Source organism: Leptonychotes weddellii, chromosome 7 (genome assembly GCF_054177405.1).
Source record: "Leptonychotes weddellii isolate Sample4059 chromosome 7, ASM5417740v2, whole genome shotgun sequence".
NCBI classification, from domain to species: domain Eukaryota; kingdom Metazoa; phylum Chordata; class Mammalia; order Carnivora; family Phocidae; genus Leptonychotes; species Leptonychotes weddellii.
Genome location: NC_138375.1, coordinates 120131362 through 120149063, shown reverse-complemented (window position 1 = coordinate 120149063; position 17702 = coordinate 120131362). Strand labels below are relative to the sequence as shown.

The following is a 17702-nucleotide window of genomic DNA, read 5'->3' as shown; positions in this document are numbered from 1 at the left end:
CTTTGGAAAAATGTCTGTTCATGTCTTCTGCCCATTTCTTGATTGGATTCTTTGTTCTTTGGGTGTTGAGTTTGATGAGTTCTTTATAGATTTTGGATACTAGCCCTTTTCTGATATGTCATTTGCAAATATCTTCTCCCATTCTGTCAGTTGTCTTTCCAAAGAATTTTTTAAGCTCTTTATTTTCTGGTCAGTGATTTTCAAAAGTTGAAGATAAAGTTAGCAGAATACCTCCTCTAGCAGAAATTTGGGGAATTCTTTTGACCCAAAATAAATATCCTTAATGTTTTTAAATAAGAAAAGTTTGAGAATTTGAAAAATGTACTCATTCACTTAACAAATATTCTTTGAGCACACTATTGTGAAAAAGCACTAAAAGATCTTGTCATCACTTTAAAAACTGGTGTTTATTTTTCTGCTTATAAAATACTAAATATACTCTTGCAAAACAAATAAACAAAAATTCAGAAACATAAAAGCACCTGCAATCACTCAATCATTCAAAGATAAACATTCTTACCTCTGATGGATGTCTCTATTGCTTCTTTGGTGGTGTCCTCTCAAAAACACTTTCACAGAAACAAATCGAAGGTTAAAAAAATTCAAGAGTCTCTACTCACGTAGAGTCCACATTTTCCAGGTACTGGGATTATGTCTTACTCTTCATGGTACCTACCCCAAGAACTAACACATACTATGTACTAATAAAAATGTTCAGTGGGACAGTTCCTGAGTCTCATCAGAATCCATACCAAAACAAAATATATTAATAAGCTCTATTCCTCGCAAGGCCTGCTGTTAAAGAGACACCTAGAATGTTCAGTCACATTAACTCTTTCTGATCATAAAGTGATATTCACCAACCTTAAATAAAGTTTCTCTGTGTTCACCACAAGATGATCGTGGCATCATCTGGAGCACATATGGTGATGGTGTCAAATTCTAATTTTTTTTTTTTTTTTTGGGTGTCGATTCTTAACACTCTGTCATCTCAGCTCAACCAGAGTAAGGTGAAGATTTATTTATCATATCAGTGACTCATTTTTCACAAATGATAAAAAGTGACTAAACTGTAAAATTATAATTTTAATATTTCTACCTGAAGGCTCAAGTAATTGAAAAACAAACAAGGGGGGAAAAGAAGTGAGAACAAAGTCCATTATTTTTCCTTTGTTTGGGAATTACATGGTACTTTCCTTCAGAAAAATGATTCCTAGCAGTTATCTGTGTGCTGGATGTGAACAATTGGGCTGTTTTAATATAGATTATTTTCCCTTTAAAACTTAGTATTAAAAGGGACATGCTAGCATTGCCTGACTAGCTCAGTTAGTAGAGCAGGTGACTCTTGATCTAGGGGTTGTAAGTTTAAGCCCCACATTGGGATAGAGATAACTTAAAAATAATATCTTAAAAAAAAAAAAAGACTTGCTAGTCAGTTCATGGGGAAGAGTACCTTTCCACTTCCCCATCTTTGCACCTTCAGGACATAAAACAAATATTTCCAATCTCCTGAAAAGTGTGGAAGCGGGTCCCGTATTTGTATAACTAAGGTCTTTTTGCCCTTAAGGAAATGAAACTAGGTTTTATGTTGATTTTGGATATAGTTTTAATATGTAATCAAGCTTTATCATGAACGAAAAGAACAGAACTTTTGAGTTGAGAAATAAAGAAGTAATAAATCTGACATGGAGGTCTAAGGGGCAATGGGTTGGTACCAGTTATTGAAATGGGGGAGGCAGAGAAGCAGATTTGGGGGAGCAGGAGAATCAGGAATTCTTTGTGGTTACTTGGTGTCTCTAATGACAATTCAACCCTGGTCCTGTGTTCCTGGCACTAATTTGTTTAGCTGAACTTCTGCCTTAGTCTTGGTTCTCATTCTGCTCCAGTACCCCATAATAAGTAAAAATCCTGCTTAGTAGTGCCCAGCTCCCTTACTGGGGCTTGGCATCACCTCTACCCTAGAATGGCAGGTCAGTTGGGATGGCCATCATATAGAGACAGGCCATCCAGGTGCTACTTCTGGTCTGTCCTTCAAAGACAAGTAGCTCCTTTTTCTAGAATCCATGTTGAGCAGCTTTTATATGGAACCTTCTATACTAAAATGATGGATCATCAGTCTTTTCGAAGTCTGGGGCGCCTGGGTGGCTCAACTGGCTAAGTGTCTGCCTTCGGCTCAGGTCATGATCCCAGGGTCCTGGGATCGAGTCCCACATGGGGCTCCCTGCTCAGCGGGGAGCCTGCTTCTCCCTCTCCCACTGCCCCTCCCCCCTGTTAGTGCACTTGTGCTCTCTCTCTCTCTCTCAAATAAATAAAATAAAATAGAAGTTAGGCCCCTTCCTGATTTGTCTATCTTGTCAACATTCAGCTTTGTCCCCATGAATCCTGAGAGGGCCAGTTGTTTAGGTAAGAGGACTAATTTTCAGACTATTCATCTGTTAGCTGAAGAAAATAAGATGCTATGGGATACATAGACAATAGTATAATTAAAAATAATCATCAAGATCTTTAAGATCCCATCAGGCAGAAGAAAATATATGCTATTTTGCCTCAATCACTAATTAGTGGTAGTTTTCAATAAGAGGCACCTCTGTTTTAAATAACATATCTGAAAACTGAACAAATGCCACTTTTTAAAATAAGCCTCAAAATGATGAAGTATGGAGTTAGAGTTATCAAGTTATTTGAATTGCACAGTTAACCATTGGAATAATTCAGGCTAATTGACTCCATAACCCCTCCATTATCTTGACAATTTAGAAAAATGAGTGGTTCCTGTCCTGAATTGCCCAAGAAACTATGGTTGTAGACCTGAGGTATTGTCTTTTTATTGTAAATGATGTTCTGATTTGGGTTGGCAATATTTTAAGTGACATTTTAGGGTTCAACTTCTTTCTTGGGGGATAGAGAAAAACCCAAGAAAGAGGTCTTTAGAACCCCATGTATTATAACAGATGCCAGGCACACATTCCACATCCACAAAGCCCAAGTTGAAAGCTGATGTCCATTCTGACATTTCATAGTTCCCATTCTAATTCTCAAGTATGAAGAGACTTAATTGAATGAAAATAACTGGTTTTAAAACAGTGTAGTGGTTTGTTTAATTGAATATATTGAAATTATTTGTTAATAAACATATTTCCTATAGCTGCCAAACTAGTTCTTTCTTATGCATTTTGCCAGGCTATGTGCTCAACTAAATGGATATCGACCTTATTTTACTCTAGTTGACTGCAGAATCAGTGAGGAGTTCTTAGCTCTAGAATTCACTTCTCCTGGTGGCCCAACAAATGTAAACTTACTAGCTTTCAGGGATGGCATTAAATATTTTCTCTTGGAAATGCTGAATACGAAAAGGAATAATGTTCCATATCAATGACCAACTCAAGTGTTTTATAAAAGCATTTTCGTAAGCAAGATATAGCCTATATTTTTAGAAATTAGTGAATAAGTCTTCTAACATATTTATACCAATTGTTTAGTATCATAATAAATAAAACAGTTATTGACCAATAAAATAGCAATTACCGATGTAACATAATGAGTTAATATGCATGCTTATACTCCACTGCATTTGCATACAGAACAGCTAAGATATTTTTATTATGAGTAATGCTTTCCCAAGCAAAGTAAACCTGGTATTTATCTGGGGAACTTAGGCAGCAGAAGGTAACACTGGCAAATTATATGGCTTAAGCCAATTTGAAGAGAAGTTACTTATCTCCTGCAAGCAATATACCCTCATATGCATATCTTCTGACCTATCTTAAATATATGAGGAATTTGTTCACTCCAGCTTCACGGAACTTGTGTAAAAGTCCATGACATTATCAAATGGCAAAAAGATATCTATTGGTAAAATGCACTTTTTCCACTAACCCATAGTGACCTATAAATGCTAAGCATTTAGAAACAACTGATGACATGAGAGGATTATAAAAACAAAGATATCACTTTTCTTTTTCTCCTCTGAGGAACAAGAAGCCAAATGAGATGAAGAGGGTATCAAAACAAAACAAATAAACAAAAAACCCTACAGACAAACAAAAACAAAACAAAACAAAAACACCTTGAGTGAGACATCCCTGAACATCCATGGGAAGCCAGGAAGAAGTTAGGAAAAACAGAATCACAAAAGATGTTTGTTTTCTTGAGCCACCCAAATTATTTAGGACAATTGCAATGAATTCTAAGGCAAGTTTATCAGTACGAAATTGATTTGGAAAAGTTAGATTGAATATGAGCAAAAAGTGATGAATCAGCAGCTGAATGCAAGAAATGCTGATCCAGGAATTAAGCAAGCCAGCTGAGATCCATGCCCAGGGTCAACATTTGTACTAAAAATCACCATAATTTCCCATGCGCTGCTAGCAGCAAGTCATAAAGTCTAACTTTCAAATATCAATAATAAGTTGCAAATTTTATTTGCAATGCTGTGCTGAGAGCTGCACCGAATTTACCTTGATTATTCTCACACCCCCTGTGGGGATCAACTCAGACCCACAGAGCTGGTATGAAGATTATTTTACCCCAAAGACTTTTGAGATTTCACAGATACAGGAAGGAGGCTTTTTGGAGGTTCTCTTATCTAGCTTAAGGCAAACTTCTGGGAGTGAGGCTGCCATAAGTCCCCTCTCAGGGGAGTTTTACTGGCTGGAAAGAGGACTGAAAAGACCACTTGCACCTGCATAAACAAATACTAGCACAGACTTTGTTATCTCCCATTTGCTCCTCTAGAAACCCATCTGTTCTTTCCATAAGAGCCTCTTCCTCCTCCTCCTTTCCCCTTAATAAGTTAGGTATTTAAACCCCTGTCTTCAGCTGTTTGGAAAGTCACATTTTCTCTGTGATCCCACTACGTAGGTGAATAAAAGTTGACTTTTCTCTTGCTAATCTGTCTTTTTTCAGCTTAATTCACAAGTCCCCAGTTAATGAACACAAGAGGGTGGAGGAAAAGTTTTTCCTCCAAGGAACCATAAGATGCAAGTAAATCTCATCTTCATCATAGACATGTGAAAACAGACTCAGAGCAATTAGGAAACTTGCCCAAGTTCACTGAACCCAAGGAGTCAAGATTCAAATACAAAGCTATATTGTCCCATGGTATATACACTAGTAAAATACATGAAGTTGTTTATATTGGATCTAAAGGCTCTACTAGTCCATGTGAACTGTCAAATCTTAAAAGCAATTCTTCCAAGACCCTACCATCTGTGTCTTAATTCTGAATGTTTTGGTATTCACTGGGAAGGATATTATTTGGGTCACTACAAGGCTTATCCAAATTATTTGGTGAAAGCAAGGATAAATGAAGCATTTAATTTTACTTCCTTCACAAAGGTTTCTAAGGTTGCCTATGTTTAACCATTGGAAGAAATTCCTTACATACAACTGGAAAATTGACTCAAGGTAAAAGAATCTATCATGACTAAGATTTGTGTTTGTCACACATGGGTAATGAGGAAGTTGAGCAGACAATACACAGGACCTAGACCCACCAGAGACCAATGTCTCTTAACCCCTAGGCATGCCCTAACCTTGCAATGCTGAAGAAATGGCCCCAGAATGGCTGTTACTAGCAGCCATCAGGGAAGGAAACCAGCCAGGGTCATGGAGAATCAACTGCAGCTCCGAGATGAGGGTTAAAGGAGGAATGGCCTGGGGAGGAGGAAGGGAAGTGGGATGGCAGTGCAAAGATGTAAAAGAAAGTCCCCTGTGATGGGCACAGGAAAGCAAACCACCTACAAAACACTAGAGTTGTTAGCACCAGAGACCTGTGTTACAAGAAGGCAGGATAAATATTACTACCACCCTCCACTGAAAACAGTAAGGATGAACTAATAGGGATAGATTTCCAGGATTTTTTTTAAGTCAAGTTACAGAACCAAATGATAATATTTTTGTTTTTAAAAATCCATAAAGTGGAATATATTTCCTAAGGATAAATAGAAATGTCCATCTGTAAATACATAGTAAAAGGACTGGAAAGATATTGTGGAAGTAAAGAAAGACCACCAAAGGAGAACAATCAGAGGCTATCTAGTGAGAGCTTGTTGCAGCAAGGGAGTGAGCCACCATCACTGGTGTTTGGCAGAGACTCAAAGACAGGCTGGTGTCTGTGAAAAGTGGTGGAAAGAAGTGTTACAGTGAAAAAAAAAGCAAGCTTCAGATATGTTGTGATTGGGAAATCGTTGGCCTGGGAAGCTACAGACAGGCTAACTATAGGTCGGGGGTCATATGTGATTGGTCTGGAGAGCATATTTGGTTTTCTCTGTTGCTCCTGTGGTGGAAACACAGTCATCGATCAAGCTCTGAGATTTCTGGACCAGCTCCTGCAGAGCTTGTGGTTTGGCTTATGCGCCTGCTTGTTGCAGAGGTTGGGTATCAGAGTTCTACTGACATATATAGTCTGGCCCTTGACTGTTTGCTTATTCAGTCTCTCAATATGCGCCAGACTGACATTAGTGGTCTTTAAAGTCTAAATTCTCTATCTGTAATGTTTCATTTTTTTGTATAAGAAGAATACATTTACTCATTTTTTACTTGTATAAGTTTTTAAAAATTCTGAGGCAAAATGGTAGAAGGATGGTAATTGTCATTCCTAATGCTTATGATGGGTCCTATCTTTATTTTATAGTAGAGGGCAATGAGACGCTAAGAAGTTAATCTGCCCAAGGCTGCACTGTTGATAAAAAGTGGACAGAATTTAATTCCAGGTATATCAGATCCTAAAAGTTACTTTTCACTGTGCCATGATGCTGCTTACAAAAGCATAGTGATTCTAACATTAAAAGAGAGAACAGTTGGGGCACCTGGGTGGCTCAGTCGTTGGGTGTCTGCCTTCGGCTCAGGTCATGATCCCATGGTCCTGGGATTGAGCCCCGCATCGGGCTCCCTGCTTGGCGGGGAGCCTGCTTCTCCCTCTCCCTCTGCCTCTCCCCCTGCTCATGCTCTCTCTTTCTTTCTGTGTCTGTGTCTCAAATGAATAAAATCTTTAAAAAAAAAAAAAGAGAGAGAACAGTCGCTACCACTCACAAAGGGTAAGCATAGACATGTTGGATTAGCACAATAGTAGTATCTGTTAGTACAATATTAGAATCTATCTATCAATATGCTATTAGAACTCAGAAATGGTTGCTGCCCTTTTTTGAATTGAGTTTATAAGATTATCATATAATAGTCTTGGATGAATTATTACAGTCCAATCCTTTATATTTCCAGAAGAGTAGCTTTGGCATTTGGGAAAAAATAGCATTTCAAATGCAATTATAACCCATGAGAAAACAGGATAGTATGAAAACTTTACGTATTTTTCAAATAATTCCTTTCAGAGAACAATCTATCACCTATATTGCTGATGAAATAGTATATACCAATAGCTCTTCTAGTTGATGCTAATGAATTCATTTCTGTTGGTTTAAAGCAGGATGTGAACCACTTTACTTTTTCATGTGCAAATAGAGTTATCCTAACTTTGATTATCTTGTTGATCAAGAGCTTATAAAGGTGTTATATTTACCTCTGGCTTAAGGAGTGCAAACCAATACTTGAAGGGCTGAACTCTTCTCTTTTTAAAAATCTTTAATTGGAATCACAGGTTATCATGACCTATGAATTAAAAAAATAAAAGTAATTTTTATATTAAGTAACTGTAGCACTCACCTGAGACAACAGATTAATATCTATAAATATTTTCTCTAATTTTGTCTTGAATTTTACCTCAATGATTTACACAATAATCCCAGGGTTCACAACATGAAATACCTTAAAATCATCTGGAGAGCTTAGAAAAGTATATCAATGCCTTCCCCTCCACCACATACACATCCGAAAAGTTGTGATTTAATTGGTCTAGAGTATCTGCATCAATATTTTTTTTAAAAGCTCACCAGGTGATGCTAGCAGGCAGCCTGAGTTGAAAAGCACCACTATAGACCAAAATGGTTAATATGAAAAGGATTTCATGATGCAGTCATTGAGTTAGCTTGCCAACATCCATCCCTCTGGGTCCTGGAAGGCTGAATCTACCCCTATCACCCAGAGTCAGTCCTAATGGTGTGCACATGACCCAGTTCAGAGTAATCCAGAGCAGAGTGGAAACATCCCTGAGAAGTTTCTGTCAGTCAATAGGAAGTGTACCATCTTAGGTTCAATAGCTGGGGTCCCATAAAGTAGACTGACAAGAGACAGATTAATAAGGAAAAAACACCCCAGAAGTTTATTAATGTGTGCATTGCACATACACATGGGAGAACTCAGTGATGACTAACTCAAAGGAGTGGTTAGAAACCAGGCTTATGGGGGCACCTGGGTGGCTCAGTCGGTTAAGCGTCTGCCTTCGGCTCAGGTCCTGGTTCCAGGGTCCTGGGATCGAGTCCTGAGTGGGGCTCCCTGCTCAGCAGGGAGCCTGCTTCTCCCTCTTCCTCTGCTGCTCCCCCTGCTTGTGCTTTCTCTCTCTCTCTCTGTCAAATAAATAAATAAAATATTTAAAAAAGCAAAAACAAAAAAACTGGGCTTATACTGCATCTTAACGAAAGAAAAATAAATGTGTGATAGAGAAGTGACAAGACAAAGGAAAAGGGTTTTAGGCTTCCAAAGGTAGCAAACTGTGGGAAGGTAAATATATGGGGGAAACTAAGAAGGTAAAGGCTAGCTAGTAAGGCTTGTTATATAGATTCTTCTGGTGTTATCTCGGGGCAGGTAATAGTCTAGAATTATCTCCGGTGATTAAGAATTGTTCTGCCCTTCCTAGTTGGGGTGGGATGGGGGGCTGGGCAGAGAGTTTTTCTGTGTTTCCTTTTTCTCAACTAACCGTCTTCTCAAAATCATCCATATGCCAGATTGGCATATTTTATGGTGGCATATTCTGAATTCTTTCCGAAGGAAGATCTCTTTTGTGACTGCAAATTGTAAGGACAATGTCAGGAATGGCTTATGGCATTTTATTACCACATGAAGGAATTTTTCACCAATAGAAGAAAAACCATGTTAATATGCAAAGAGAAACAGAATCTAGAGTTGGAGAAAGAGCCCTGGTTTTCATTCAATAAATATTTATTATGTGTCTTGGCTGGTGACAGATGACTGATATTGAGTCCCTGGATCAATCACTAGAGTTTCTACTAGAAGTTCTGTAGTACTAGCTTAAGTATTTCATTCCATTTTGAGTCTGGTTTCTATTGCTTGCAACCAAAAGTGTCCTGAAAAAACATTTTTGTAACATCAGAACCAATTTTTGAAGTCATAGAATAGCTCACCGCTTCCCAACTCCTATTCTTCCAACCACAGCTTTAAAATCTTTTTCTTTTTTGTGAAATATAATGTATACAGAAAAGTACACAAAACACTATGTGTAACCACCACCCAACTCAAGATATAGAATTTTATTAGCAACCCAGATGCTCGCTTGTACTGTTTTCCAATCATTAATTCCTATGCACCCATTGAAGGTAACCAGTGTTCTGACTAGTGGTAATCAGGTTCCTTACATTTCCTTACAGGCTTACAACTTAAGTGTGGATGCCTAAAATATAAAATTTTGCCTGTTTTTGAATTTTACATGATGGGAATCACATAGTATGCATGTGTTGTATTTGGCTTCTCTCTACATTTGTAAGATCCATCAATGTTCTTGCATGTAGCTGTAACTCATTCATTTTTATTGCTGTATAATATCTTATTGTATGACTATGTGACAAGTTACTTATTCATTCTACTGTTGATAGACATGTGAATTATTTCCACTTTTTGGCTACTGTGAATAATGCTGCTGTGGACATACTTGTGCATATCTCTTCATACACATGGGCAAGCATTTCTGTTGGGTATGTATCTATCAGGAGAATCACAGATTATTGAATATAATTATAGTCAACTTTAAGAAATACTGTCAACCTGGATTCCAAAGTGGGTATAACTGTCTATATTCCCTCCAGCAATGGAAAAGAATTTCTTTTGCTCTACATCCTCACCAAGACTTGACATTAGCTGCCTTCTTAAGTGTCCCTATCCAGTTAGGTGCGCAGAAATTTCATTTTGGTTTTAATCAAAATTAACATGATTACTAATGAAATTAAGTACTGATAGTTTACTGGCCATTTGGATACCTCTTTATTCAGGTCTTTTGCCCACTTTTCTACTGTGTTGTTATAGCATTTTCATATTGATTTGTAGGGAGATTCTCTGTGTATCTAAATAAAACCTGTTTTTTATCATATGTGTTGCAAATACATTCTCCCAGTTTGTCTTGACTTTTCACTCTCTTAATGGTATATTTCAATGAACAGAAGCTCTTAATTTTAATGTAGTCTTACCAAACTTTGCCTTTACAATAAGGGTTGTGTGTGTGTGTGTGTGTGTGATGTTTAAGAAATCAGTCCCTACCATGAGTTCATAAAAGTACTCTCCTTTATTATTTTCTGGAAGAATTATTATGGCTCTTACATTTAGGTGTAATATCGCACTGAGTTGATTTTTGTGTAAAATATAAGGAAAGGATCACTTATTTTCTTTTCTATGTGGAAATTCCCTTGTGCAGTACCATATAACGAGAAGACCCTTCTTCCTCCACTATATTGCAGTGGCATGTTTTTTTGTAAATGAAGTGCACATGTGTGTGTGGGTGTCTGGGATCTCTATTCTATTTCATAGGTCTATTTTGTACCAATACTTCGTAGCTTTAATTACAATAACTTTCTCATAAGTCAAAATATCGACTCAAGTCCTTCCACCTTGTTCTTCATGTGTATTTTGGCTATTCTTAACTTTCTGTATTTCCGTGTGTATTGTAGAGTCAGCCTGTCACTTGTGCTGCTCCCCACTTAAGTCTCCCCTAAAACAAAGCTGGTTAGGATTCTTATTGGAATTATACTGATCCAATAGATGAACTCAGGAAGAAATAACTTGTTTATAACATTATAGTCTTCCAGTCTATGGGCATAATATACCCTTCTGCAGGATTTCTTTAATGGCTCTAATAAAATGTGATAGTTTTCTGCATGGTGGGCTTGCACATCTTTAGTTAGATCTAATCCATGGTTCTATTTAATGCTGTTTTAAATAGTAACATTTTATTTTATTTTGATTTTATTTATTTATTTATTATTTATTTGAGAGAGAGAGAGCGAGTGAGCGAGTGTGAGAGTGGTGGGGAGAGGGGTGGAGGGGCAAATGGGAAGGATAAAAGATAGAGAGGATAGAGAACCTTAAGCAGACTCCTTGTTGAGCTTACAACCCAATGCCGGGCTCAATCTCCCGACCCCAAGATCATGACCTGAGCTGAAATCAAGAGTCTGACGCTTAAACAACTGAACTACTGAGGCACCCCTTAAATAATAACATTTAAAAAAACTTATTTTTTCTGATTTTTTGCCAGTACATAGAAATGCAGTTGATTTTTGTATATTGAGTGTAAATCTAGCAAACTTGCTAAACTCACCTTATATTTCTTATACTGTATCTGTAAATCCTCTTAGATTTTCTACAATCACATGCATATTGACTGTGAACAATAACAGTTTCAGTTCTTCCTTTCAAGTACTTATTTATTCATTCATTCATTCATTTTATTTATTTGTTTTACTGGCTAGAATTCCAATACAATGTTGAATAAAAGTATTCAACATAATAACATCAATTCAATGTAATAAAAATATGTGATATTCTTATTTTGTTTCCTATCTTAAAAGGGAGGCTTTCAATATTTTAAGTATAATGTTTAACGTAGGCTTTTTACTACTGTTTTATCGTATGAAAGAAGTTCCTTCTACTTCTAGTTACAAAGTGTTTTATTCACAAATAGATGTTGAATTTTATCAAACACCTTTTCTACATCTATTAAGCTTATGACACAATTATTTTCCTTTATTCAATTAATTTGGTTATTTATACTGATTGCATTTCTAATATTAACTCAATGTTTAATTCATGAAATAAACCCAGTTTGGTCATCATGCATAATCTTTTGCATTAATATTGATATATTATCTATGTGTGAGGTAGGTTTTTAATTTCCTTTCCCATTATCTGCTTATAAGGTCTGAGTATCAAGATTACTCTGGCTTCAGAAAACAAGTTGATGTTTCCTCTTTTTGTCTTCTCTGAAAGATCTTGTGTAAGATTGACATACTGCATCCTTAAATGTTTGGTAGAAGCCTGGCTCTAGAATTTTCTTGCCAGTGTAGTGATCTATTGTCAAGTTGGCTAATCTTGTTCACATCTTCTACACTCTTGCCGATCACATATACACACACAATTTTTAAATCTGTTTGTTCTGTTACTGAGAGAGGTGTGTTAAAATTTTCTGATTTTGAATTTTAGTTCTTTAGTTACATCAATTTATGCTTCATATATTTTGATGCTGTATAATTATACATAAATATTTTATATCTTCATGGTAAGTTAAAATGCTTATTATTATGAAGCATACATTTTATTTCTAATAATATCTTTTACCTTAAAGTGTGTTTTCTCTAATGTTTATACCACTATCTTAGCATCCCTTTGGTAAGTGTTTGCATTTTTTTCATCCTTTTATTCTTTTTGCATCTCACATTTTATTTTATTTTAAGATTTTATTTATTTATTTGACAGAGACAGATAGTGAGAGCAGGAACACAAGCAGGGGAAGTAGCAGGAACACAAGCAGAGGGAGAAGCAGGCTTCCACGGAGCAGGGAGCCCAATGCTGGGCTCCATCCCAGGACCCTGGGATCATGACCTGAGCCGAAGACAGACGACTGAGCCACCCAGGCGCCCAGCATCTCACACTTTAAATATCATGTTTGTAAACAGCACAACCTTTTGTCTTTTAATGAAGTATTTAGCTCTTCTACATGTAATGCAATTAATGATATATTTGTGCTTAAAAACCACCACTTTATGTAGTGCTTTCTGTTTATCTTGTATCTCCTTTCAGCCTTCATTTGGATTTTTTATTTTATTTTGCCCTTATATTAACTTGAAGGTTATATACTCTTTTACTATTTCTTTTTAACAATTTTCCTAATGATTAGAACTCATATGATTGACTTAGCAAAGTCTACCATTATTTAATAGATTCACCCTCTTCTGAGACAAGGGAAAGTCCTTAGAAAACTCAACACCTTCCTGACTTACATGCCATTCTTGTCAGGTATTTTAATTGTCTGTATATTTCACCCCAAGACATTATTATTTTTTTTTATTTTATTATGTTATGTTAATCACCATACATCATTAGTTTTTGATGTAGTGTTCCATGATTCATTGTTTGCGTATAACACCGAGTGCTCCATGCAGTAAGTGCCCTCTTTAATACCCATCACCGGGCTAACCCATCCCCCCACCCCCTCCCCTCTAGAACCCTCAGTTTGTTTCTCAGAATCCATAGTCTCTCATGGTTCATCTCCCCCTCCGATTTCCCCCCCTTCATTCTTCCCTTCCTGCTATCTTCTTTTTTTCATTATTACTATTATTATTGCTTTATACCGTCAGTATTCTTTTATATCCTCTTCCCCCATATTTGCCACTTTCACTGTCTTTCTTTCCTTCCTGCATCTTCAACCTTCTGAAATTATTTTACATCTATCTAGAGAACTCTTTTCAGTATTTCCTTTAAGTCAGGTCTGATAGCGAATTCTCTTAATTTTTGTTTGTATGAAAACATAATTTTGAAAGGATATTTTCATTGGATATATAATTCTAGTTTGGTAGTTATTTCCCATCAGCATTTTGAAAATGGCATTCAATTGTTTTCTGGCTTATTTATTTTTATTAAGATGTCACCTCTTGGAAAGCAGTTGAGTAGTTGTTCAAAAATATAGACATAGAATTACCATATAACCCAGCAATTCCACTCCTAGGTATATACCCAACGTAACTGAAAACAGGTATTCAAACTGACACTTGCACACCACTGTTCAGAGTAGCATCATTTGTAACGCCAAAAGGTGCAGATAACCTATGTGTGTATCAAAAAATAGATGAATAAACAAAATGTGGTACACACAATGAAATATTTTCACTCATGAAAATTAATGAAGTTCTGATGTATGCTACAGACTGGATAAACCTTGAAAGTATGCTAAGTAAAATAAGCCAGTCACAAAAGGACAAACATGGTATGATTCCATTTATATGGAATATTTGTAATGAGCAATTTTATAAAGACAGAAAGTACAGCAGACATTACCAGGGTTGGGGGAAGACGAGAATGGAGAGTTATTTTTTAATGGGTACAGAGTTTTGGTTCGAGATAATGAAAAGTTCTACAAATGAAAAGCAGTGAAGGTGGCACAGTATTATGAATGTCATTAATGTCCCTGAATTCTAGATTTAAAAATAGTTAAAACGGTAAATTGTATGTTATATATATTTTACAACAATGAAAAAAAATGTCAGCTCTCAGACCAGTTGTTGCACTTTTGTGCAATCCTTGTTTTTTTTCCCTGGCTGCTCTAAAATGTTCCCCTTGTTTTTAGTTTTCAGCTTTTTTTTTTTTTTTTTTTGCTTTGATGTAAAGTCTTATTTTTGCTCTTCTTGCCTATAGTTCCTAACCACCCTGAAACTGGAGCGTCATGTCTTTATTAGCTTTGAAAAGTTCTTGGTCATTATCTCTTCAAACATGGTTTTTGTTCCTCTCTTCCTTTCCTTGCTTTCTGGGAATCTCCAAGAATCTGAGACGTCCCTAGATTTTCTAAGTCCCTCACACTTTACCTATTTCCCATCCTTTTCTCTCTCTAAAATTTATTTTGGATATTTTCTTTAATTTTACTAATTTTCATTTCAACCGTCTCCAAGTTTTCCATGCTTCATTCTGCATATTTTCTTGTGACATATATTCCACTTCACAAATTCTCAACATGATGTATCTGATCATTCAGTTCTTAATTTCAATTATATTTTCAATTCTAGAATATCAACTTGCTTTTTAATTTATAAAATTTCAATATTTTTTGAAGATTTATTTATTTATTTTAGAGAGAGAGTGAGAGTGGGGAGGAGGGGCAGAGGGAGAGGAAAAGAATCTCATGCAGACTCCATGCCCAGCACAGAGCCGGACACAGGGCTTGATCCTTGGTCCCTGAGCCAAAACCAAGAGTGGATGCAGGGCTTGATCCCTTGTCCCTGAGATCATGACCTGAGCCAAAACCAAGAGTGGACGCTCAGCCAACTGACTGAGCCACCCAGGCACTCCTATAAATTTTAAATCTTTTATCCTCACGAAAAGTGTAATTGGATAAATACAGCATGCCTGTTAACTCCAATATGTAAAAGTCCCTATGTAACTCTTCTACTGTTTCTATTGTTTTGTAATACATTTATTTTTTTTATCCCTGTTGTCTTGCTCCATCACACAAAATTGTTGGTAAAAATAACTTGAGGCCTAGGATGCTGTTATCTTTCTCAAGAGATTTACAATGAATGACTCCAAGTTTCTGGGAATACTGGCAATCCAGGATCACCTCCAAATGACCACAGACATGATTTAAAGCTGGTGGATGTCCTTGGAAATGCTTATCTTCTTTACGGTTCTCATTTTCTTCTAAGCTGTAATGCTTGGTTCCCAGCCTGATGATGAACAAGTAGTTCACCACTGTCCCTGCTTGGTGGGCCCTGGATTCTCAGCTCTACGCCTTTAAGGGCTTATTCTAGGCTGCAAAACCATGGGCCAGCCACTTAATTTCTATCCCTAGGGGAAAAGCAGCCCCATTACCTAGCCATTTCCCTAGTTCTCATCCCTCCCCCAGATCCCAGCCTGGTAATTCATTATTGTTAACTGTGAGATGCCCACATGCTTTTTTTAAATTCTTAAATAGCCTTTTAAGTTGTCCTAGAAGGTTGACTAAAATTGTCTAACATATCAATACTAGATGACCAATTTAGACCCAATGTTTCATCTGCTTAGAGAAATTCTTTTCACACAAAACAAGAACCTCTTGGGTTAACCTCTGCTTTCAGAGGAATAAATTCTACATTTTTAGAATAAACCCTCCCAAAAACACAATGTAAATTTTTACTGTGAGCACTGTGTCATAGAAGGGACAAGTTGCGTGTCAACTACCGTTAGTATCAAAAAAATCAGAGCTATTTGGCTCACAAATCAACTGATTGCCAAGAGTGAGGGTGAGGATGAAAATGTTCCAGAAAAGCCACTTAGGAAAACACTGCTTTTTCTTTTTATTATCTAATTAATTTTGCATATTTTATTTCCCAGCAGATATGCAGCAGCACAAGCTTCATTTTATCATCAGTCATTTAAAAGCATGGGTGAAAAGCAACCCGTAATAATTAGGTTCTGAGGAACTTGCTAGGAAAGCAGAAGAGCCATTTAATCCCATGTTCAACATCGGAGGCCCATCAGGGTTCTACAGCAGCAACATATGGCCCCTTGGTGAGATCGAGCCCAAAGACTGTTTTGGTATGGCCTACAAATTATGAATGGCTTTTATATTTTTAAAGGACCATGCGCACACACACACAAAGAAATCAAAGAAGCATATGTAATAGATATATATTATTTAACTCTTTACAGAAAAAGTTTACTGATCCCTATTCTATATCATCTTGTCAAGATTTATGAAGATTCTGAGAATTTTACCCTATTTGCAAGCTAACAGTTTAGCCTGCTATAGTTTCTTGGATGGTGGCAGAAGACATGAGACCCTACGGTCAGAAACAAAAGACTTTATTTTTCACAGTAATAGCAGTCAGAGATAATCAGCATTTGCATCAGTTCCCTAAGCCCCAATTCCCACAAGGTAACATGAAGAGAACCAGGTAAAACCTGCACAAACAGTGTCTATGTTACAAGAGAGGGATTTAGGGAACCTGAGCCTAGGGAACCTGAACCTTCTGTAATGGGCAGTGAGCATACCTGCTCTCTGCTCCCAGGGAGACATCATCTCAATCTTCAAAGGCTGGTTGCTATACAAACATTAAAAAAAAAAAAAAAAGTCTGCAACAAGGCAATGTCCAAAAGATCCATGGAGAATTGTCTCTCAATAAATCTAAACTTGTTATCTACAGCTACCACCTTTAGCTTTATCATTCCAAAAGTAGACCTGAGCCAGAAAAGTATTATTTTCAGTATTCTCTTTAAAAAGCAGAGGAAATAATATATAGAGAGAGATTTCTAAAGGCAGTTTAAAATCTTAACATTTAAAAACTATTTTCAGCTACTTTGAAATTTCTGATATTGAGAAAGTTTTATTTTTTTTTTTTGACATAATGCTTTATTGTATCTTTCTGGCACATGGATGTTTGTACACAAATATACACATTTTTTAAAGAACATACTCTATATAGTTTAAAGTTTAACAAATTTATCAATTTTATCGGCTCAAATTAGAGCCAAGATCATTTTTTAAAATGTGCTGAAACAGGACATCAAAATATTCTCTGAATTAAACAGTGGTCTCATTTAAAACTGATCCATTACAGAAGAATTTTCAAATCCTCGAGTGTTCTTCTATCTCCCTCATTAATTGCTTCATATCACCTTAATTTTTTTTATTTTATTATGTTATATTAATCACCATACATCATTAGTTTTTGATGTAGTGTTCCATGATTCATTGTGTGCATATAACACCTAGTGCTCCATTCAGTAAGTGCCCTCTTTAATACCCATCACCAGGCTAACCCATCCCCCCACCCCCCTCCCCTCTAGGAACCTCAGTTTGTTTCTCAGTGTCCATAGTCTCTCATTGTTCGTCTCCCCCTCCG

At 36.6% G+C, this 17702-nt stretch overlaps 1 long non-coding RNA gene across 2 annotated transcripts in view; it reads right to left on the bottom strand.

Moving 5' to 3' along the window:
* Positions 1-17702, bottom strand: part of LOC145722753 (uncharacterized) — a 113474-nt gene that overhangs the window by 81138 nt on the left and 14634 nt on the right. For both annotated transcript variants that reach the window (XR_014147261.1, XR_014147260.1), the window contains exon 2: positions 7517-7605. This is a non-coding gene — a long non-coding RNA (uncharacterized LOC145722753). The remainder of the gene's footprint in view (positions 1-7516; positions 7606-17702) is intronic.